The 24,614-nt window shown below is 47.8% G+C and overlaps 1 protein-coding gene across 6 annotated transcripts in view; it reads right to left on the reverse strand.

The window, feature by feature from the left end:
* The window catches only part of BCL9 (BCL9 transcription coactivator), a 57,198-nt gene that overhangs the window by 22,163 nt on the left and 10,421 nt on the right, over positions 1 to 24,614 (reverse strand). For 3 of the 6 annotated variants that reach the window (XM_053970564.1, XM_053970559.1, XM_053970563.1), the window contains exon 1: positions 7,018 to 7,065. The exons of 1 other annotated variant lie outside the window; for it this stretch is intronic. The gene's annotated coding sequence lies outside the window, so the exon portion shown is untranslated. Of the gene's footprint in view, positions 1 to 4,735; positions 4,777 to 7,017; positions 7,066 to 7,758; positions 13,925 to 24,614 lie in introns of those variants that run through there. 2 more of the 6 variants (XM_053970561.1, XM_053970562.1) reach the window with 2 other exon arrangements.

Raw genomic sequence — 24,614 nt, forward strand, 5'->3', positions numbered from 1 at the left:
CAGGCACACGGAGACCATCCACTGACTGGGTGGGTCAGTGATTTAAAGCTCTCTTGCTCTGCTACTATGCAGGCAGAGCCTCACCAGAAAGCCGAGGAGGAAAAACACAGAGACACTGCTTTCTTAAGAGGCCAAACAGCCATGAAAACAAGACACCCAGCTCAGAGTAATTGCCAGTGCTAGGAGCTGAACAGGCAGCTGTGTGGCTATCTGTGCCTGAACAACAACTGCTCTGAACTCAATGCAGAAAACAGCAAGCTCTCCCTCGATTCCACATGCAGCTAAATTATTGTGTATATCATCCACTCTTTATGCCATTGACTGTACCACTAAGGAGCACGTAAAACCAGCATTGTTTTCAAGACTACAGCACCCAATTTTCAGTGAAATCTCAGAGGACATTGCTCCATCTTTCTTTGTTGAAAGAAATCATGTCAATGGTAAAAGGCACTTTTTCCTTCCTTCAAAAGGATTTCATCGCTTCTGCCTAGGCTTTAAAAAACAAACAGGCCAAACACCTTACAGGTGCACTGTTCATCTCCCTTCCCTATTCCACAAGCACCTTCTTGGAGGCCAAACAAGGAAAATCCCACTTCTGCTTTTAAGTCTGTCTGAAAAAAAAGGGATCTCTCTAAAGAGATAACATTCATTCTTCAGCTATAGTTAACTGCGATTTCATAACAGTATTTAAAATAAATTCAATTAGTGTTGTCAAAGTAGATCAAAACCAGAGTGCTCAGATTCAACTCTGCAAAAGAGTAAGTAAGAACAACCCATAAAAGTAGGAATAAAGAAAATGCAAAAAGTTGTGAAGCAGCAGTTCACTTCACGATAGCCAGAATTTAGTAACTCAGACCAGATTTCAGGATGGTTCACCAGGATCCAACCAGATATGGCACATCTCATACCCTGGTTCTCAATTAAGTTTCCAGAGAGGAGTGTGAGAAGCCTGCAGCAAATCCAGGCACAACAGGCTATTCCATCCCTCCCTTTCCCAATATAGAAGCACAACTGCTAGAGCAAAGTAAAAAAGAAGGTTTAGACCACAGGCTTAATACCTCTTCCAAAATTTCTACTGCCACTGATTACGAATATTCTTCATATTCTTAAAGACATCTGATGCTTTTTAACTCTTGTTGAAATCTTGCTCCTCAGCAAGATTCTCACAGCATGAGTTTCACTGCTTAATTGCAACCATACTAAATAGTCTATCGTCAATTTACAGTACATGTTCTGTATCATCAGAAAGTCTTGAGGCAGCAGAAACTCTTCCATAGCAAAGCCACCACACTCTTCTGTTGGCCCTGCTTAAAGCTTCTTAAAGAGGGCTTCTCTTTTGACACCTTGCATATACGTTCAGAGATGATTTTTGGCAAAAAGAACAAGGTAAGCTGGAGGAACTGTTCTCAGGCAAGGGAAGCTGCAACAAACAGGTGTAAAAAACATTTAGCAAGTTTAGCAGACTCTTAGGGATATAGTTAGCTCAACATTCCTTTTGGCAGCGATACCAGCTTAGAGAACTGCTGGTACCAATATTTACTCCCACCCCTGCACCACACTGTCTGATATGCCCGTGGCCAAACAGCAAACCAGTTTGGCAAACTGATGCAGGCTAAGTATCATCATTTCTTTGCCAGGCTACTTCTAATCCAGATCAGCTCCCTGATCCATTCCAGCATCCAGCTGCTCCAAAACAGCAGCACCAGCACACACAGCGGGGTGGTGCAGAGTCAAAACAGATGAGCACCAAGGACTCCTCAAAAACCAACTCTAGCACTGAAGGAAGTGCTCACAGGAATAGGAAGAGAGGGCAGCTCAGCCCGCAGGTAAGGGTGCAGTCACAAAGCACACCCCTGCTTCTTCAAAAATATAAATCAAAAGTTAAGAATGGAACAGTTCACTTGGATTTAGCACATTAAATGTCACCTATTGTTGCCAACCAGTGTTTATGAGCCTGCATGGTCTTAAAGGCAACCCTTCAGAAATTTCCCAACAGATTGATTTTTTTTTTTGTTCAAGTTCTTCAAGATTATCTGGACTTCCTAATTATGAATAAAGTTCCTGTTCTTCTGGACTTGTATAGTCCCTACTCCAAAGAGGTCAAGCTCCAAAACAATTAAACTTTTAAAGCAGTAAAAAAAAAAAAAACCAAAAAAAAAAAAACAACCTAACAGACAAGTAAGGGTTCATAGGGGAAAGCTCTTTTAAATTCAATACAATAGGCAGAGCACTGCTTGAACAAAAATTCAGCAATGAAATCTCATTCCATTCAGAAATTGCTCTGAAGAACTGAGTTAACACCTTTATTTTGCCAGCAGGAAGACTAGAGGGACTCCAGCAGAGCTTGTAAGCAGGAAATCCAAGCCCACAGCAAAACTTGCTGGGTTAAAGGACTTCATATCTATGTAAACAGACCACAGACCTTAGGGAGGCACAGAGATTTCTGTGAAGTCCAAGGCCACACAAACGAGTTAGAAGGATTTTATGAAGGCTGCCTGCATTGCTATGAAGAAATTCTGACAAACTTCTACAAAACAGAAGAGAAAAAGCCCTGCAAGGTAGCACAGCTCACATTTAAGATAGGAATTAATTTGAATACTCATTTGACTGTAATTGCTTCACAGGATAAAGTTGTTGTTGCTGTTTGGGGTTGGGGTTTTTTCCTATTGAATTTATGAAAGACCAGCAAAATTCTTAAGCCATAGGCAGAGTTTGTGAGGCAAGAGATTGACACAGCATGTCAAGAATTCAGAGGAAGAAACAGCACCTAGGAAGAAACATGTAGAAATAGGTATGGGAAGTCAATGTGCTGCAGTGTAGCAAGCCTTTGAATAGCTGGGAAATATGGATCAAAGGTACTCCATTCTTATCCACATCAAACATATAAACTGCTCAGAAAAGCTCTAGTATATGAATATTTTAGCCCTGTGGCTTACAGTCGCCTCAGTTTCTATATTTGGATATTTGGTGACAAACGCAGTTTGGCTGTGGACTAACCCTAACTGAAAACAATCCAAGCACATGAACTGTAAAGATGAAATGTAAGATGGGGGGGGAAGGAGGGGGAAAGCACAGGGAAGAAAGAGTCCACACCCTTTGTATTCATAATATCCAGAAGAGATCTACAAAGTTTCTGGTTGTAGGACCAGGAACCCATTTATTTTCTTCCACATTAAAATTCAGGTCCTGCCTAGCTTAGAAGATTGTGTTGACCAATAAACAAATTAACTCATCACAAGAGAGAAAAGCAAAATACCTCCCCAAAACAAACAAAGAAAAAAAAAAAAAACCTAGCATACAAAAAGATGGTCACAACACTACTATCATAGTCCAGCTACTCCCCCACACCAGAGCAAATCACAATTTCTCCCAGAACATCTTTAGACATCTAGGAGATAAATAATCTGTATTGGGAAAACTACACTGGCAAGTCATAAACAGAACTTTTACCAAACACTGCAAAAACCAAGTGCACAGGCACAAAATACATCTCCAAAAGAATTTATCACGTTAACCTGACCAAAGATGAGCAGCTGAATGGGAGGGGGACTTACACAAAAACTTGTTTAGGGTGGGGTTTTTTTTTGCTTGGTTTTGTTCACACTTATTTAACGTCAATGATTGATTAACATTTTGGATAAAGGAGGTCTTTGTTAGTGATTCAGCATCTCCACCCCTTCAATTAAGGTGTTAAGAGTTCACACAAGTGCAGTGAGATCCAAGATCCCCAGACCCCTCTCCACAATAAAACCCCGACCCAAAAAAAACAGATTAAAAAACAAAACAAAACAAAAACGCAATTGCCCCACTGAGAAAATTCCAAAATCCCAAAACTAACATCGTTGCTAACTCCAAGTCAAAAAAAGAAAGATGCCTTTCTTTTGTTGTTTGAGGAGAGGCCAGCAAGGGAGACAGGGAAAGAATATGAGCCCTTGAGCCATTTTTATGCACTGAGTAAGAAAAAAAGGACACATTCATTAAAAATAATCTCTTTGGAGATCACTGTTAAAAGAAAAAAAAAAAAATCCACACTGTGTAACAGAGCCATCATGCCAACTTGTCCAAAATGGCTATAAAACCTCAGGAAAACAACCCCTGCAGTTCAGGCAAGAAAGCAGATCCCTGTGCCATGGGATGCAGGCGTGTGCACTCCTGCAAGCACAGCTCCTCTGCCGCGGGATGGACACAAAACGACTCTGTGTGTGTGCCCCGACCAACTTCCCGGTTCCACACCTGTAACACCCCACCTCAGCCAGAAACTGGCCATGACAGACCTCATACAAAGCAGGAGAGAGGAAAACAAAAAGAAGTGGGAATACAGCTGTTTAAGTATGTTAATTCTTTCATTTGATTCCAGATAATGCCTTGCCTAGCTTTCCAACGGTTTTTATTGTAATATCTCGAGCAATCACTGATCAAATACTCCAACAAAACAGGAAAAAAAAATCTGCATCGCTTTTTTTCCTCATGCTTTTAAAGCTTGATACATGTAAGGATCCTTCAGAGCATCCAATGTCTGTGTGGGCTTTTCACAGAGAAACTAAGGACAAAATACTTTCAAGGAAAATAAAAATGTCACTGGAACCCCTAAAAACAGAAAGAGCTGTCTCCCCCGCTTCCTCCAACTGTGTTTTGACAGAAAAGCAACCAATCACCAACAAGGAGGCTTATGGAGACAAACTTGACTTGGCACAACCCTTTCTTCTCTGCCCAGACCAAGGAGGTGTTACGTTACCAGGTAAGGGCTACAAGACTTGATGTCACTCTCCCAAAAATGAGGTTCATGGTTATTTCCAGACCAGCTTCAGAGTCCATGTCAGGTCTGACATCTGAAGAATAAAAGCATCTTTCCTTTCACCTTGGTGGGCTTTGAATCACTCCACAAGCAGCTCCCATCTGACACTTACTTCATTCTTTCTTTGCTACATGATAATTTTCTGATTTCTCATGTAGTTTACTATTAAAGCACTAATCATGTAATCATCCCACCTTAATATTTTACACCCAAATAGCAACCCACAATTGACTGTCACATCAGATTCTTCCCATCTGTCTCCTCATGCCTTGCCTACCCTCCCTGAGCAAAATCCATCTTCCACATCCCAAACACTCCATCTTCAGAGGCCTTTTTAGACCCATCACCTACACTGAGAACAGGGACAGGCGGCTGGACAACACAGAAATACAGGGTTCTCTCTCATCCTAGAAGTGGAGCCTTGCTGCCTGCATGCATCTACCTGTCCCATTACTTCCCTAAGCATTTGGGGTCTCCACTATTCTTTTTTTTTTCCTTATTATCTAAGTCATTACCTCATGAAACTTTAGATTTAGCCTCTCATCCCCCTTTGCAGCCAGCCAGAGCACAGACTCCCTCTCATGTATACACACGCAGAGCCTCTCCTCTACCTAGTAGGAATCCTTCCAAATAAACACATTTCCCCTGCCTTGTCAGATACTGCTCTTCCCCTCAATCCCCATGTACAAGATCCCCTCCCACACTTAGTATCCCACCTACTAGTTTGATACTACAGGCTTAGCTTCCTTGGATTCCTGCTCCCCTGATCTATCTACATTGCTTCCCAGCTTTGGAGCCCTAAAATTTCCCTCATGACCATGTGCACCACCTCCATCCTGCTGAAAGCACCTCCTATCTCATATTCTGGCTCCCAGTGCTTCCCCAATCCCACTCCCATATCTCTTTCTTACAATGACTCAAGTCCCAACTCCTCACATGCTTCCCTTCATGTACCACTCTCCCCAGCCAACCTCATACTCATTTCTTCACCCAGCTCTCCACATTTTTTCCTGTAGTGTCCCATAGTTCAGTACTTCCTGCACCACAGCCTCCCATCCCTTCCTCACGGCACGTCCCAGGTGATCTAATATCCCACACACCATCTCCCACCCTCTCACTGCACGTCTCACCGTGTATCCCACTCCCTGCATCCCTGCTGTGGATCCCTGTGCCCCAGCCCCTCACTTCAGCTCAACCAGAGCGTTCACACACACAGCCCCCGCCCCACTTTTACAGCAGCTTCTTTCTCCCAGGGCAGTCCCCACTCCCAATCCAACAGCCCCTCCCATCCTGTGTCCCAGCCCCTCACTGAGATTGGAATCTCACCACCACCTCCCTAGTCCACCCAACACTGTCCTCTCCCACAGCACGGCCCGAAGGCACTTCCACCCGCCTCAGGGCAGCACAGATCACCCCAGTGCTGCACCCCACAGCGCCGGTGCCCCAGCACAGCCCCGAGCACCCCACACACGCCTCAACACGGCAGAGAGCCCCAGCGCATCCCCCGCACCACCGAGCATCCCACACATCCCTCCACCAAGCACAGCTCTTGGAGCATCCCATGCACCACACTGCGGCCCAGGACAGCCCACACATGCCTCCTCCCAGCACATCCCCTATGGCATCCCATACATTCCTCCATACATCACAGCCCCCGGGGCATCCCCTGCACCACGGCGCGAGTCACAGCATTCCATGTGCCGCTCCATACAGCACAGCCCCCAGGGCTCCCAGTGCACCCCACACACCCCAAGGAGCACAGCTCCCACAGTATTCCCTATGCCCCACACCTCCTTCCATGGAGCACAGCTCCTGGAGCACCCCCTGCTCCCAACACGTCCCTCCACGGAGCACGGATCCTCCAGGCATCCCCTGCTCCCCACGGAGCACAGCTTCCAGAATATCCCCATGCCCCACACACCTCCCTCCACGGAGCACAGCTCCCGGAGCATCCCCTGCTCCCCACACATTCCGTGGAGCGCAGCTCCCGCAGCACCCGCTGCTCCCCACGCATCCCTCCGCGGAGCACATCCCTCAGGGAAGCGCAGTTCCCAGAGCATCCCCTGCTCCCCACACATCCCTCCATGGAACACAGCCCCCCGCCAGGCACCCCGTGCAACCCCTGGGCTCCCCTCGCCGCCTCCTTTGGGACACCCCCACCTCCCGAACTTGGGGGGCGGGCGGTGCGGGGTGCCGGCGCCCGGTGCCCGCCCCGCACTCACCGCGCTCAGCCCGGGGCCGGCGGGGGCGGCGCGGCGCCTCCGTCCCCCTCCCGCACACACACACAGGCTCCATTGTCCGCCGGCGCCTCCCCCCCCCCCCCCCCCGCTCCCCGCGCACATGGTACCGCCCAGCGCAGCCCCTCGCGCCCGCTCCCCCCGCCCGCTCCCCCGCCCCCCCCCCCCCGCCTTTTCCCCACACCGGCTCTTCCCCCCCCCCACCCCCCCCCCCCCGCGCCCCCCTCCCGCCTCGTCCCGCAGCCCGCGGAGAGGGGAATGGTACCGCCCGTCGCGCGCGCCCCGCCCCGGCAATGGTACCGTCCGCTACTCACTCGGCCGGCGGCGGGACCGCCTCTCGCTCCCCGCGCCGCGCAGTGGTCTCGCCCGGCCCCCCCGCCCCGCCTCTCCCCGGCCGGAGGGAGGGGACTGCGGCCCTTCCCCCTTCGCCGCACGGTGGTACCAGCCGGGCTCTTAAAGAGACAGGCTCCCCTCGCCCTCGCGGCCCCGCCCCTTCATTAACATAGCCCTGCCCCCGCCCCGCGGCGGCCACGCCCCTTCTCCCCTTTTAAAGAGACCGCGCGCCCTGGGCTCTTCTTAAAGGGGCCGCCTCCCCTCCGCCATCCCCCCCCCTCCACCCCAAACTCCCCCTCCGCCGAGTCGGGCGCCGAGAGTCGCCCTCCGTTCCCCCGGTTCCCCGGGCGGCGGGAAGGGCTCTCCCCGCGCTCCCGGGTGCCCGCCAGGTACCGCAGGGGAGGCGCCCCCGGTGGGGCCGGGGAGGGGCCCTGCCGCTCCCCCCTGAGGCGGCGCGCGCGGGGGGCCCGCCCTCACCCTGCCCCCCCCCCCCCCCCCAACGGCGGCACCCCCTTAACGGAAACGGCGCGCGGGGCCCCTGAGGGGCAGCGCGCGCGGCGCCCCGGAGGGGATGCGGGATACGGGATGCGGGATAGGGGATGGCGCCGCCCGGCCCCAGTCTGCTGCCCTGCCCGCCCTCCTCGGCACCGGCCTGCCCAGGCCCACCCCGGTGCCGTGGTACCCCCGCCTCAGCCTCCCCCCCCCCGGCGAGGGGCAGTCCACGCGCCCTGGGGACCCCAGGCGGCCACCGGGAATCGCCGCCAGCCCGATGGCACGGCCGGGGGAGCCGCTGGACCATCGTGGAGCGGCCCGGGCCGCTGGCACATGTCCCTTCCGCACGTTTCTGAAGAATGCGGGATGAGAGCGGAGGGAGTTTGCGGAGGAGAAGAGCGTCCCTCCTGCCCGGGGGCTGAGCACCCCGACTGCCCACCCGCCGAGTGACCTGGGGGCTTTATTCTGATGAGAGAAAGCGCCGGGATAAGCAGAAGCCTGGAACTGAACAGGGAGGGACCAGGCAGTAATGGCAAACAGACACAACCTATCAACTCCTAAAAATGCTCAAGGGCCCCATCCTGGACAAATGCTCCGTGTTTGGGGGATTAGACATCAATGTAGTTTGGTTTCAAACTGGCAGTGAAGAGTTTTGAAAATTTTTAGCAATCCCCCGCCCTTTTCAGTCTGAGACTTACTCTGTGAAAAGACGGCTTTCAAAATCCACTAATCCTTCACCTTCCACAAAATGTTCTTAAAATGGGCGATCTCGTGGCCGTAAGGAAGAGGTTTCCAAGCCACCGGTGGCACACCGATGCAGCCGAACAGAGAAAGTCAGCGGATCAGTTTTGCTTATCCGCGCTGCCTGAATAACCTGTTTAGCCAATACAACATCAGGGAACAGAAATGCAGTGTCCTCCCTCCCCTTTTATCCTCAAACGACCCATTCTTTGTCCAACTCCCACTTTTAAGTAACTCAAGTCTTTGGAAGAAGACCCTTTTAGCGCAACATTCACGCTGGGCGTTGCTCTTGGCAGATAAAACCACCTCCTCTCTTTGCTCAGCCCTCAATCCCTTTTTCTCTTTTTGTCCCTCTCTTCTCCTTCCCTTGTCCTTGGTCACTCGCAAATACTGCTGGAGAACTCTTCACAGCTTCCTGAGCATTGCAACAGTATCTAATTATCACCTCTTACCCCAAATAGATACTCTTCCTTCAGGGAGATACTTCTTAATAGTGGGGTTTCAGTCCCTTCTGGTTTGCAGACCCGAGATCCGAAGCACTTCCCGCTGGACAGACTTTCAGCCCACTGACACCTTTTCTAGACAAGTCCCTGGGGCTACAAGTTCCCAGGATCCACGACCCGACCCGAAGGTGGAAATCTGATCCCTGACAAGTCCTTCCACCCAATGTCGCCAGCCCCACCTGCATCTTTCCAGTGATGGCGGCCAGCACCTTCTACAGCTGAAGTGTCCGTGAAACTGGAACCACCACCTTTGCTGCCATCGGTTCCACATGCTCCTTTAAGCGATGTTTAAACTTCGCCCATTTATACATTGATACGTGTCTCTTTTAATGCAACACCCGCAATTCCTCCTGTCCTTCACGCATCCCACCATGCCGGCCAGGCAGCCCAGCATGGTGCAAGGAAGAGAATGTACCTCACAGTGCTTCCGACAGAAGACCCAGTCCCACTCTCACCGACACCAGGAACCCATCGTGCTTTGCTTAAAAGGAAGTTGTTTGCCCTGGGCAGCAGAGGCTGGGATTTTTCTAAGGAGCCTAAGGAAGCCAGGCACCCAACTTCCGTTTTCCAAATGTACCTTTGAAAATCCTGCCCTGTGCCTCAAATCCCGACACATGCAACAGCGGTGATAAAATACAAGGAGTTAGCGAACTGCCTTTTTTGTTCTCCCTCCTCCGACCCAGTACTTCGCTGTCTGGTCCCTTTAGGAGTTAGACCGGGTAAAACGAGCGCAAAATGCTACTAGTTTGCAGATGCTGTGGTTCCTCGACTCCCCTCCCATCCCCCCGACCCCATCCCCCCACATTTCAAACAGTTATAAATGACTGTGCAACTCTGCAGGCAGCGGTCTCAAATAACCACACCAAGCCTCTCCCCTTCAACGGCTTTAAGTCTCTTCCTTCCTCTCTTTGGGGCTCCAGAGAGCAGCGATCAAGGTGATTTGCTTCACTCGCAAGAGTTAAGTTGCAGCTTCACCCACCACCTTTGGGAATCTGCCACAGCAGTGAATTCCCAAGGCTGTCCTTGAAGGGTTTTACCATGGGAACTGACAACAACAGTCTCCAAAACGATCCTAACTGGTTGTAAGTCGGGATTTCAGGTAGCAGAGCCCCAGATGTGGTGGGACTGTCCCCACCAGCCTCGAGAACAGCCCCCTGTATTGGGGCCTTGCCCTCCTTGACCAAGCGCATAAAAGCTGCCCCAGAGAAACCAGCTGTCCCGACTCTTTAGAGCACTCCGGCAAATCCAAGAACATCTTGGAAGCATTACAGCTCTCACCACACTGTGTACGCTTTCCTCACAACTCCCTGTCTGCAGCGAGGGCAGGAGATCAGCCCGTCTATTCAAAAGCAGGGCCCTCTTCCATTAGAGCAAACCAAGCCTAAGGAAAGCTGCCACAGGAGCTCTGGTTCTTCAGAGCAGACAGACCAGACAAGATAGCCCAGCCAGCAAAATACATTTGCATGACACTTTCTGTACATGGTTCAGAGCATGGCACACCCCGATCGCGGCTTTTATTCTCTTCAAGGGCCTGGCCCTGCAAACACTTAATTTTACATGTGTAAGTAGAGTCCCACTGAAGCACAATGGAGCTACTCATGCAAATAACATTGAGAGCGTGTAGGGCTGTGGCTCTGTTTCACTGTTCCATCTGCAGCAGACCCAGTTTCAGAGGATCCTGCCATGCTCTCTCAGTTATTGCCGCTCACTTGTGCCAGTTAAACTATTTATGTAGCTACATGCATAGGTGAGCTGTTTAAATGACCCAACTTTTTTTTAAAAGCCCTACTAACAAGAAAAAAACCTTAACACCAGACCAGCCCTGATGTAGATTTCATCCCCACAAGCAGCTGAACTGGCACAACTGGAGGAGGTGGAAACATCTGAGAAACAGGAACTTTTGAAGATGGGACTGAGGGAAGGTGAAATGGAGACATGGATCCTCAGCATGTCAAGGCTGGAGACATTACCCTTTTCTGAAGTCACACCCTGCTCCTCACCATCAACTCTCCAAAGTGGAGCCTTCTCCAGCCACACACACAGTCATTCCACGTGAAACACTTTCACCTCAAATACAACAGTAGGTTGGGCCTTTTCAATCAATACTGTTTAAAAAACCTTGCCTCAAGGAAAGCTGTCAGCAGTAGGAAGAATATGCCAACAGTCCCTACTCCCAGAATCATGGACGGGCACTTCTCCTTGCAGGTAAAGGATGTCAACACCATGCATCATGTAGCCAGTACATTGTTGCTCCTGCAGTCACGGGATCCCTTGCTATTAGCTTCGACATGGCACATTTGGGCCATGCAACGTGTTCCCTACAGTTTTTTTTTTTTTTTAGTTTATGGGCTATTCTATCTCTAGCAACTCTGTGCTGAAATTGCATCACATATTTCCCGTCTACCGAGGCAAGATTTCCCTCTTTCAGTGCGATTATAACCTTCCAGCAGGGAAGCTCCACTAACTCCTTCAGAGCTTTGCTCTCTACACTGCTTCCCGACCCCGCATTCGTGTACACCTGCACAAAGTGGGTGTAAAACACCATCACTGTTGGAAATTAGAACACACACCATTAGGTGGATGTTTTGCTTTGTTTGTTTGCTTTAGGTTTGGCGGGTTTTTGCCCTCTTTTGTGCTCCCGTGTAAATGATCAGAGGAGCTGTGGGACAAGAGAGATCAGTCTCTATGAAACCATTTTCTTACAAGCTTTCAGGTTTACACTGCTGCATGCTCTAATGAGCCTTCTCGAAAGGAAACAACCCATTTCTGTAAGGAATCCAGGTGATTATGGTTTGCATACCGCCGTGATCTCTCTGCATGGGCACAGGGGAGTTGCCTTCATGAATCTTGCTGCAGGATGAAGTCTAAAGCTGGACAGTGTGAAAGAAATGGGAAAGGACCACAGGGAGGGGTACTTTAACATCTATTGTTAACTTGGAAAAAAAAAACTTCTTTCAAAAAATCTTTTATTTATTGTAAATCATTCCTAAAAGATTAGGAAATCAGGCCTGGGGGAGGGGGAGAGATTGTTGTGGCTTTCTTTCTTGTTCAGTTTCTTTTAGTATTAGACATTAACCCGAGTCTCCAGTTTTGCTGAGCCTCCATCCTGCAAACCACCAGAGAATATTTTTAACATATTTCATGTGGACAGTCCCTCTGCATCCCATCGTGGGTGGGACTTCACAGCCTCCCAGAGGAGGGAAATGCCTCTCTACCTATACCAATGTCAATATCCACATATAGTCACACACATCCCCCCAAAACACACACATATGCAAACCCCACCTCTGTTCCCAGTGTTGGTGAAAAAAACTACCTGTAAGTCACCTACAGCAATGACTACTATCCGGCTGGCTGCACAGGGCATGGAGCTGAGCTGGGAATGAGACTGGCTGATGGATTTGACCAGCACTGGCTGCACATCACCCCAAGGCAACAGTGTGCAGATGAAGGCAAATTCACCTGGGCAAGAAAGGCCCTGCTCTCGCTTTCCTGTCTGCACTGAAAAGAGAGAAACAGTTGATGTGGTGTTTTCCTGTTCACGCGAACACCCAAACAATCTGAGCTTTAATCAGGTTTGGGCTGGAACATGGGACTGTGCCTGTGGTTAAAATATTCTTCTGGACATCCACAGAGACTTCTAGTTGATCTGCCCCACTTGAAGACATTATCTCCCATCAAAAACTCTGATGCGATGAACAAATCCCGTGTATTAAAAGATTCCAGTTGCAGGACGCTCTTGCCCTATTTAGAAAGTCTTTTCTCAAGTCAATAAGCAGGTATGAGGCAAATATCATGCAGCCATAGAGATAAATGCTCATCTCTATCTCCTATGATTAAAAAAACACAGGTAGAAGAAAACGAGGGAGAGAACAGATACTGATTCAGAAGGGAAATCAGGTAAACAGAATCTGGGGGAGCATATGCTCATGCAACACATGGAAAAATATGAATTCATACCAAACAAAGGTGGGAAATTTTGGCACAGAGAAGACTTCAGAACCAATGATTGCACAGGAATACTGCTTCCACCACATGGTCCCCATGCTTTACAGGGAACTGCTAACACACACCGAGTGCTGTGGTGCTGCCAGGAGAATTTGCCTTTGGAATTGCCTGACCCTTGAACCTTTTAAGATTCTCAGCCATGACTTTACATTCCCTTTGTATGTGTATGGCCATCTTTGACATCAATGAGAACAGACATGGCAGCAGCTCACAAAATTGCCAAACTCACCTCCTGCTTCCTTTCAGCCACCTGCTGAGCCTGGTACAAGCCATCAAGCCCCCTTACACAGCCACGTTCTCTGTGCTGCCTGCCCACAGCACTGGGGCATGCATGTGCACCTCCATGGTGTAAAACCGAGCAAACAAAATTTCATTCCCAAAGCAACATTTCTGAGAAAGCCAGGACCAGATGAAGAAAGCACCTCTCATTAGAAGCATCCTTCTCACAGGATAAATAGGAGGCTAAGTCTGCCCTCAGACAGACAGAAGAAGTCATCTGTCGCCAACACATACAACAGCTCTCCTGACATAACGGGCTTTTTGTGCCTTCCAGCACTGCTCCTCCAGCATCCAGCTGCTCAGGGTACCCGCCTGCTGCACAACAGGCCAGCAACATGGACAGATTCCACTCAGGCTGCCCTTACAGGCAGCACAGAGTTGTTTGACGGTAAAATTTTGCTTATGTCTCTCCTTCAAGGCTACAAAAAATATAAACAACTTCGGCGTGAATTCCCCTCTAGACTGTGCACAAAGAAACCAAGCCCCCACTGTACTGCAGACTGGCCCATTAAAGCGAATGGTTAAATTCTTGCTATGAAAAAGTAGGCGTTGTTGTCTGTTTTGCAAGGCAGAAATCAATATTCCCGCCTCCTCTCCTTCTGCTATTTCACCTTGAGATACTCATGCTCAGTTAGATGAGATCTGAGTCTTACTCACTGTTACTGCAACTTTTTTCTCTCCGGCATTTCACAGGGTCACGGGTGTTCTTGGAGTCCTAACCTGCCTGTAATTTACCACTCAGCTCCCTAAACTGATCACCACTGGTGACTGAAGTAGTGACTGATTTTCCTTCCAAATCACACTGCTGCAGCCATTTCTAACTATTTATCTACACCCTCTATCTCCATCATTTTCCTCCCTGTGTCCTCCAATAACAACCCTCTTTCTGCCACAGCCTCTCTCTTCTCCGGACCCCTATAATTCACTCCCTGGTGCTGGCGTCTCCTGTACTGTGGCCATCTTGTAGAAATTATGTTTTACTGTGAAATGCCCTTTCTGCTCCCACTCTCCCTCTAATCTAACTGTGGGGGGTAGCTTGGTTAAGTTTATACATTTGGGGAGTGGGGGGTTGGGCAAGGGGGGAAGGACCTGGGTGACTGATGCTCAGCCCAGGCAAGCCTGCAGCAATGTTGTCTGGGGAGAGACAGGCAGGGGAAGACAAGCCAGTACCATACCTCAACAGCTGCTCCTTCAACCAGGTTTCCCTGCGGCAGTTCAGATCCAGGGCCTGGACCGATTCCCACAGATCAGGTAGCAATAATGCCAGGCTGACTGGGCTGTTCTGATGAGTCCTCTTGGATGCAGCTCTGCCTACAATCATGCCTGCCTCTGTCACCTAAGGATTAGACAACTGCAATATGGTCTGTTTGGCACCATGCTTTAAATCCATTCATAAACTGAAGGCAGTGCAGAATTCAGCGCTCAGTTAGATAAGCCATGTCTCTCACCCACGATCATTCTCACATTTGTGCTCCATTTTAATGCCATCTGACCGCTGGCTCCCAGACAGATTTTAACATATTCCTGTTGACCTCTAATGCCTTGCAACACAGAACCCTTCCCAGCAGACATATCACCTCTTATATTTCCTAGAAGCTGAAAAGACTCCAGGTACTCTAACACAAGTACCTAGGAGAGTAGAGCTGAGGGTTGTTCAGTCTTTAGTTTGCCATTGTTTGCTTGTGACAGTCTGATGAAATTGCTTGAGTTATAATGAAGACAGTTTTCATTATCTGTCATTTAAAAATGTCAAGGGAGCTTAGACTGAATGGATAGGTGCAACCTGTTGTTTCAAATAGCTTTTGATGAAAGAAATACATTTCAAAAGTACCAGCCACAGATTTTCAGGTGTTGTACCAAAATTACATAAAACAGAGAGATGCCTCCAAAGAAAACACGAAGATTTCCCCCCTTGCTCTTTAGATTAGGCATTGGCTTATCATCAGTATGGTGCTGACTTTCTCCTGCAGTAATCATCAGCTTTCAGATCTGCAAGGTCTTAGATGATAGAGGACAACACCAGCAAACCCAAGACTCTTCATTATTAGAGGGCACTTGAGAGTTTTGGCTTAGCTATATAAATGCTTCGTTTTTTTCTTTTCCATTTTTACTTATGCACTTTTATGGTGCAAACTGTGGACCACTTTAGCAACAGATGTCATGACTGGACATACTCCTCCCCAAACATTTTGCTAGTCCCTCTCCATTAGTGGTGCCGGCCTCTCACAGCTGAACTGCAATAACAGACTGCGTGAATGTTCCTCATCCATCTGAGCACAAAATCTGCCAGCTTATTTTAAATCATACCGGGCTATTCCCCAGCAGGAATACATCTGCTGACAATACCTGCCTTGCAGGTCCTGAGAGATGCCTAGGACAGCATGCTTCTTTCCACCTATACCCTTTTATTTCAGAGCATCCATTTAACATGTGAGCTGGTACTGTACAAGGGACCAGCCTTGGTAACGGAGCTCTGATGGGACACTCCCTGTGCCTTGACTTGCTTACAACATGGGCTGTTCCTACACACAACCTGCATCTTTTGCCTGCCCTCTCTGTCAAACCAAGAGAAAATTAATGCCAGCAGTCCATCCAGCATGCAAGAAATGCAGGTAATACTGTGTGCACTGTCCTTAGAAATCACGTGTATTTTTGGTAATTGGTTTTATTTGAGCATCCAGCATCAAAGAGTGTAGCAAGAATCTCCTGTAGATATTTAAATGCTGAAACACAGATACCTTCCACTTTAGAATCCGATCACAGATTGTTGCTGCTCTGTCCAGTGACACAACTTCAGCCTGCCTGGATCCCATGCAAGTCAGCTGGCTTCCTCTTCCAAGTCCTTATTTCCCCCATATGCAGAGATTGAAGTCTCCCCTGGGTATTCCTGCTCTTGGCGGTGTATATGATGTTCAAAACTATGATGATAATGAGGAAGGAGAGAAGAACTGAGCCTTAGGATGGTGGTGCTGAAAGTCACAGATGTGAGGAAGAAATAAGGGTTGTTCTGAGACCTGATCACTCCAATGTCTTGTTTCCATTAGGACAATGTTTCCTAGGCATTTACTTGAGTCATCCTTACAAAGCATCTCCCAAGGAAAAGGGTTTATGTTCCTGGCAACATGTTCCCAAAAAACGTGTCCCCAGCTCCCTGCTGCCATAAGCAAGCACAACTCCAATGATTTCAATAAAGCTGCACTTTCTGTGGCCCTAAGGCTATAACACTACAGTAAACAAAGCCAAATTCCATAAGCCAGATGCTTTAAGGTCTGAATCCAAGTCTTCAGCATCTTACAGATACGATCCACCAAAAGATGGATCTCACTGAGATGTTTCAGCCACCAGCAGAACATGGATCCCGAGGCCTTATCCTGGGGCACAGAAATGGCTGGTGGACATCACCCCACTCCTCGAAAGGGCAGTGGAACCTTGCTCCTCTAGGATCTGTGCTGGGCCAGCACTCTCAGCCTTCCTGCTGAGTCCTCTGCCCTCTCCAAACAGAAATCCCCGTTCCCCACTCTAGTGGCCACAAGGATGAGTTTGAGAAATGAAATGCTGACACCAAAAACAAATGATCTTACAGTATCAGCTGCTTACCACTCTGGTCTCTTCATCTCCCCATCGTACAGCTTGTTTTCCCTTTACATCTAAAACATCCAAACAAACACCGCTCAGTCCAAGGAAGGGCCAGCTCAAGGCTCTTGCCAGATTAGGTGTGGGATCCACTGGCACACAGTGAAAGCAGACCCATGGCTCAGTTAGATGACAATGCACATCCTGGACTAATAAGGATGTGATGCGGGAAAGTGGCGCAGGACTGAGTGAACACAGCAAATGAATGGTCTTTCCAGCTTCAGAAGTGGTCCCTGAAGAGCAGCAGTAGGGGACTCTGGCTTGACAGTATAGTCTGGGGAATGTACTGCACACAGCTCCAGTGAGTAATGCTGAAAATCCATAGGCAAAGGAAACGTTTTAAAACAGAGGAGGAAAATCTACTTGAAATCAATACCGTGAAGGTCTCTAAAAGGAAACACTCCGCAAAAAAGGGCACATTTGCCACATATAAATCTTTAATGATATCTTGTAGTTTTAACAAAGCATTAAAAAACCCAAACAAACAAAAAAAAGAAACCCCAGTTGCTGTAATACACCTGAGAGAGCAACCAACCTCACATGGCAAAATATGATTTTCACACCTGGTAAATGAAATAACTCTGCTGCATCCCAAGGCCAGAGTTAGGGTCTAAGATGAGCTATTAATGGAAGGTTAGAGACCACAAAACAGCTCTTCAGGGACCACCTTTCAGATGCTCTTTTCATGTACAGCAGTGCACAGTAATCAGAAGGCAGTGGCAGCACACACTGAAGCCACTGTCACTGACAGTGGCTCTAACTGTGCAGTCACCACTTGATAGCTCGGATTAAGATTGCCGGCTCATGTGCCCATGCTCCTCTGACTCAGGAGAAGGCTCATGCTCTTGTAAGAGCAATCCTGTATTCTTTCATCTCCCTCCTGGCATGCCTTCTGCAGCACACCAGGGTTAAAACCACTCACCCTCTTCTCTCAGATGAAGAGTGAAGCTGCAGAGCTGAGACAACAAACTTTGCAACCGCATACAGCTAAAGCCTCTGCACTGTTAAAAGAAAAGCAAGCTCAGAAAAATCAAGGAAAATCCTGATCACAGGCAATGCTGGTAGGAACCCAATGACATTCCGAATCTGTCCTGTATCAGCATGCTAGACTGCTGGATCCAGGCAGAATGGAGACACAATTTGCCAATCATTCAGGAACATGAGACAAGTGAGGCCTGTGGGGAGCCAACAAGCCCCAGAGGTACATACAGATATTTACAACAAAAAATCCAAGTGGAATCAGCAAGAGGAAGAAGCACAGAGAAAAACACTACATGATCTAGCACCAACCAAGACACATGGCCTAACAAGATGCTTTAGAATATCTGGCTCCATAAATTAGACTGTGATTCCCAGATCTTTAGCTCCCAGCTCCTGCTGATTTCTGAGTATAAAGGGGATGTTTGTCACTCCCAAGATCAGACGCCAGCTCGAATGCCTTTCAAGAAGTACACAGATGAGCATGTTCCTAGGGAAGAATAAGCTACAGCTAAGCCTTCAAACGAGCACAAGGAGAACCTCCTGCCCACAGACAGGAAAGTGGTAACCTCCTTCACTTCCTTTGTGGCTTTAACCTAAACCACAACTCCTCCCTTTGGGTTAGAAGTCTCTTCCACTCATTCAGATGTTTGTCAGCTTGTCTCTCTAATACCCAGCATTCGTCACTGCCACATAGGAAAAAAAAAAACAACCATCTCTCTTCTTTTTTTCTCTCTCCCACACCCCTTTTGCAGTTTCTTCCCTAAACAAGAATGGCTTCAATGCATGGGAAAGCAAGTCTAAACTACAGCTCTTCAGGCACAGGCACAGAAATTAGCAATTGCAACATGAGGGGGCAGGGAGAAAGGAGACGTTGGCATACAGGCTACACCAACATTTGGGAATGCTGGCAGTGAGGAAACATTGCTGCCAGCAGGAAGACTGATGCCAAAATAACTCACAGGGCTTTTCCATGAGTGCAAGCACTCCTTCCCAGCCCAGGGTGCAACATCCCTCCTGCTTCCCAGGAGAGCTTCAGAGCATGGAAGGGCAGAGAGAGATGAGCACAGGGAAGAGCTGTGGTGCCACTCGGGAGGCCCTCTCTTTGTCCATGCATGGGGAGGTGAGAAGAACAGGCCCCATGACCCCCAGTGTGGGGCAGGGAAAGGCAGCAGCTCCCCCTCGGAGATCCCATCACCTGCTGAATCGAGGTTTAACGATGTGACAAACAGTGGCTCCCACCCAAAACACTCCCGGGTCCAGAGGCTTAACCTTATGATACCCAGGTGATACCGGGGGCTTTTAGAGACAGTTGAGCCTTGTGAAAGATTGGAGCAGTTTTTGGAGCAGGCATTTTTTGCTACGTGCCTTTACCAGGTAGTTAGAGAGGTATTCAGTGGGAAACCTCTCCCACAGCTCCCATTGCAACACACAACCGGGCAGGCACACACGGTGCTGGGTGATGCAGTCACTCCCTTGCCACCTGCCACTCCCAGGACAGTTCAGGGCTATGTAGTGTGAAAAGACAAGCTTTTTATTCCTTCCAGATTTTCAGAAATTTCAAATAACTGTTCTACAGCTGATCAGGTTAAAAAAAAAAAAAAACACCGAAAAAGTAGTTTTCAAAATTTCTACCTAGAAACTGACTAAATGAATTAAATGCAAACCTTCATTTTACCTTATTGAAATGTTTCATTTTGACAGCTTTAAATTTTTTCTTCATTTTTTTTTTCCAAGATGAAACACAAAACTGGAGTCACCTTTTCCTGAAAATAGCAACAATTCTGGCAAATCAGCAATTTTCTAAGAAAAAATATCTCTGGAGAAAAATCCTAGCAAAACCTAGTTCTGTTATTTCCTCCCAACATCATACAAGAATATGCCTCCATGGTGTAATTCTCCCTTAAGTTTCATAGCAACTCTGATTCAGACATATTGCACACACAGATATTAGAATATGCCTTTGACATCACCAGCACAATGCAAAACAGTGTATATACAATATGGCCAAGCAATGCTGCTATGGAAACCCTTGCTTTGAATTCCTGTGTATGGGGTGTTTAAATTCTTATCCCTAATATTGCTTTAACAGAATTCGGTGTACTTTATTCGCTCAAGTCATCTCCTTCCTTCTGGGAGGACTCTCCCTCCTGGAAAAGAAAGATTTTTTTGTGGGTGAAGCAGAAGGTGATGAGACCTGGTGCTGCCACATACACCAGCTCCATGAGCTGCAGCAAGAGAAGTAACTGATCTGTGCCTCAGTTTCTGCAGCTGCAAAATGGAAATAAGATGACGTGTTACTTCGGATGTGACTCGAATGTGCTTAGAAATCCTTTGTGACAGCCAGAGGATACATGCATTCCTATTTGTTACTTTCTGTAGGCGAGGAGTTACTGTCCTCTACAGACCTATGCTGATGATCTCTCTATGTTGGAGAACCAAATCAGGAAGTACAGTCGCCCACTCATGTAGCGAACAGATAAGTAATAAAGCAGCACACTTGCCAACTCCTAAGGAGGTGGTTTCTTAAAAAGACATAGGAAGCTTTCGTGTTTTGATGCTGACTAATTTCAGAAAGTTGCCATTATCACTCTCTTCATTTTAAACTTCTTTAAAAACATGTTTACCTGATATTCTGAAGGGTCTTCTGCTAGGGAAGATCAGACCAGCCAGTCTGAAGGTAACACTGCTGGAAGAGGACTCTTGTCTGTCCATCTCCTCCAGTTGCCAGGTGCTCCTGGTGGCCCTAGCGGTACCTCCCAGGTCTCACCTCAACAAGGAGAGGCCACTGCAGCCAGCAGTGGTCATCTGAAACTATGCCAGCTGCATCCTGGGACCTACAGCACCACTTCCCACAAAATCTGAGCAGAATGTGCAACCTAATAACCATCACCCAGCAGTAAACTCACCCCTGCAATCCAGTGATCGCAAATGCAGATTAACTCACTTGCATTTGTCTGATGGTGTAATTGCCAGACTGCACATTCAAATGAGTATTTGTTTAACTGTGTGATACACAGATAGAGCTGATACACTTGAGGCCAAATTTACCCCTGTTGTAATTTCCCTAACTCCAGTAGCAATTACTCAAAGGACTAATTTGGCCCACAGTGTTTCCTAGTACATGTGATTCATCATTTCTTTCCTATAACAAAGAATAATACACTGTTTCAATCAGTGGTGATGTCCTGGCCTCCTTGAGGCTGCCGGACTCCCTGCTTAATCAGACATAAAACAAATCACTTGCAGAGGCAGAGGCGTACAAGCATGCTTTAATTACAATATTGTAACACCAATTAGAGATCTATCTAATCGAGGACTCAGTACTTCCTACTCGAGTATTACTCCCATGTTGGGATAATTACTGCTAATTAAGCTTGGAACTAATTAGGCCAAATGATCTCATTTATACCAACATAGATGACTTCTAGGAGTTCACACACACACAAAAAAAGTCCAAGGGTGATTTTATCATTCCTGGACCCATCAGCACTTCACTTTCAAAATGGACTGTCCTTTCCCAATGGATAATCTCCGCTAGAACTCGAGTCCCAGATCTCAGATGATGACACATTCTCCCAAAGTGAAGAAACACTCTCTGAAGGCATTTCAGTTGGTTGGCCCAAGTCACCTTCTATTCCAAATGACACAGTAGATTAACAGAATCGTGTCCCATCATGGCCTGGTTAATTCCAAACCTCCAGGCCACTCTCACACAGTTATTGTTACAGTTCTCAGTGCACTTAGCACTACGCACACCCCCAGGATAGCTGCACACAATAAGGAGGTTTGCTGTAGGGTGCAGTGCAGTGTTAAAACAATAACAATATTTTTTAAAGAAAAATAAAACCCAAAAGAACTCTTCAACACGCCAAAGGTCACAGGTGCTCATTGAACTATTTGCATCAATCCTGCTTAAAATTAGATAAAATACCACTCAGTAATGGTAGCTCAGCTGTGCAGTATGTGATGGCTGAGGGCAGGGGCTGACTGGCTAATGGAGTTACTGTTTGTGCTACAGGAATTCCCATGTTCACAGTGCGATTGTATCTAACAAAGTAGGCTTCATACTGCAGTCAGAAAAATAAAGGACAGCCCATGGAGCTGTGTTTATGTTGCAGTTTCTCCTCCTCCCCTCCAGCCCCAAAATTCTGCACCAGCTAAGCACCGAGATTCTCAGGTTGAAGTGTCACCAAGGCAACTTCCATTTAGACCTGCTCTTGGCTCATGGTAACAAGTCACAAGCAGTAAGGAGGGTGTTCCCCACCCAATGGTTGAACGTGGTGAGGTAAAACAAACCTTAAAAATAAAACCTTTACATTTTGTCTGGGTATTTTGGTAACTATGAGTTAGCTTCTCACCCAAAGACAGTTTGCACCAACGGCACGATTTCCTCCTCCAGTATTGGCTGATTTCAGATTCATGGCTGAGGGAAAGAAGAATGCCACCTATCCAAACACAGTCCCACCTCCCTAAGTGACCGGACATCTTGCAAATGAAAAGAAGGACCAGTATCCAAAAACTAGCTGGGGGCACCCATCTGTCTGCACTATGAACTCACAAACCTACATAGTCTCCTGTCCCTGGGTACCTCAACACCTCTGCTTTGCCTGTTGCATCTGCAGAGGCTGCAAACCAGCAGGTCTGTGCTAACAGATACGACAGGTAACTCAGGAAGGGTTCAGCTACAGTCACTGCACATCCATTCTTCCAGCTCCTGCCTCAAAATCAAGCCTTACAGGACCCACTTCAAGGTGCAGCATTGCTTCCTCCTTACTTCTGGCTTTTCGCACCAACTGCCTTTATTACTCCTAAAGCTTCATCCTAAACACATCATTTTCTCACGCTTTCTTGTACCTCAGGCTGGAATCCTGAAGCTACTGAACCCAGGAATTCACCATTGTCTCCAGGTCTTCTTCCAGCCTGCCCCTTTATCCTCACAGCAATCATTGTTCCCTGGTGAGTCACAGACACCCCCCCCCCTTTCTCCCCTCCAAATGCCTCCTGAACAATCTTCTCTTTTCCAAAGCCTGTCAAAACTGAGCCCAGCAGGATTCCCTACACCAACCTGACCTGGTTACAATACCTCCTGGAACTGATCCTCCAGCTGTCTGTGAAATTTCTGTAGAAGTGCCACTTCTTTATGCAGTACCATTAGCAGAAGTCTAATAAATAATGCACAGGAATAACACAATCCCCAATAAACAATGTACTGCTTCTTCTCCTGTTTTCTGAAGTGAGCAACATGGATCCTAAATCTGATCTCCCCCTCCAGTTGTTACCCAATCCTCATCTTAGCTACCAAACTCTCTCCTCCCTCCCCCTAGCAAGCCTGTCATTCCTTTCTTCCCAGCTGCCAGAGGCTTCGCTGCTACCTCCTCCAGCCCAAATACACTGGCAGACATGAATGCAAGCGTCCACACAAATGCACAACACAAATGCAAACATCCGGGCACGTCTCAGGTTGCATGTTGAAAATGCACATTTCCATACACTGAAGTAGTGTATGGAAACACGTGCACAGCCCACTGAATATCATATTTATTTGGGTATCCACTGGAACCCCTGAAGGAAGAGGTGAGTTGGAGGAGATCTTCTAATGAAAACAAAATCACTGAACCCAAAGTCTGGGCAAGACAGTGGCAGATATATGATCAGGGCAGTCTTCAGCAGAAGCACACATTGGGCCCAGGGGGCCTCTGAATGGCTTCTTTAACGTTAAAAGGGAGGAATTCAGGAGCTTTAGATCAGAAGTACATCCCAAACAGGCATTAGACTCTAATAAATAAGGTGCTTTACACTGACTGAATGCCAGAAACCTCCCTACATCCTCCCCACCGTCTGCATACAGGCATCTCTACAGTCGCTGGTGGTTTGGATGGCAGAAACCAAGCAAACAATCTTCCCATGTAGCAGAGAAGGGAAGGGAAGCAACATCCTGCTGAAGGAACATCAAGCCACAGCCACGACAGAAAGCACCATGAATTTGGTGCTTGGTGTCTGTTTGTAGGCACAAAAAGCCCGTTTTCCAGCTCTAATTTGGGATTGCAGTAAATCCTTCAGGACACGGACTGTCTCTTTCCAGGGTCTGGACAGCACACTGCACAATGGGACTCCAGCCCCATATCAGCACTTCAGCATGCAGTGTACAAATATTTACTGTCACCAGCGGCCTGCAGAGAGAGGCTGTCTCAGATGGACCTCCCCAGGGGCATCTGCAGAGATGATGGAAGTCTGAGTCAGTGACCTAAGACCCAGACCTGGGGAGCTCGCTGCAAGTAACAGTTCAGCATGTCCTCCTTCTAGACAGGTTCCCTTTTTTTCAAACACTCGCTGATTTGGAGGTTGTAGCACTTTTTTTTTTCTGAGCAAATCCCATAATCTTATCCAGTGTCTGCATACATGCAGAGTTGGTAGCCAGCCCTGCATAGCCCGAAATGGTCAACCCTATATTTGAAAACAAGAGGCAAAATGCACAAAGAAACACACACAGGCAAGAAATAAACAAATTCTCATTCTCCCAGCACACTAACCATGGGAAAACATGCAGGGTCCCAGCAGCAAGATGGCAGGAGTGTGGGGATGTTGGCCCTGTCCCCTTACATCCTGAATATT

Source organism: Vidua macroura, chromosome 2 (genome assembly GCF_024509145.1).
Source record: "Vidua macroura isolate BioBank_ID:100142 chromosome 2, ASM2450914v1, whole genome shotgun sequence".
In the NCBI taxonomy this organism is placed as follows: domain Eukaryota; kingdom Metazoa; phylum Chordata; class Aves; order Passeriformes; family Viduidae; genus Vidua; species Vidua macroura.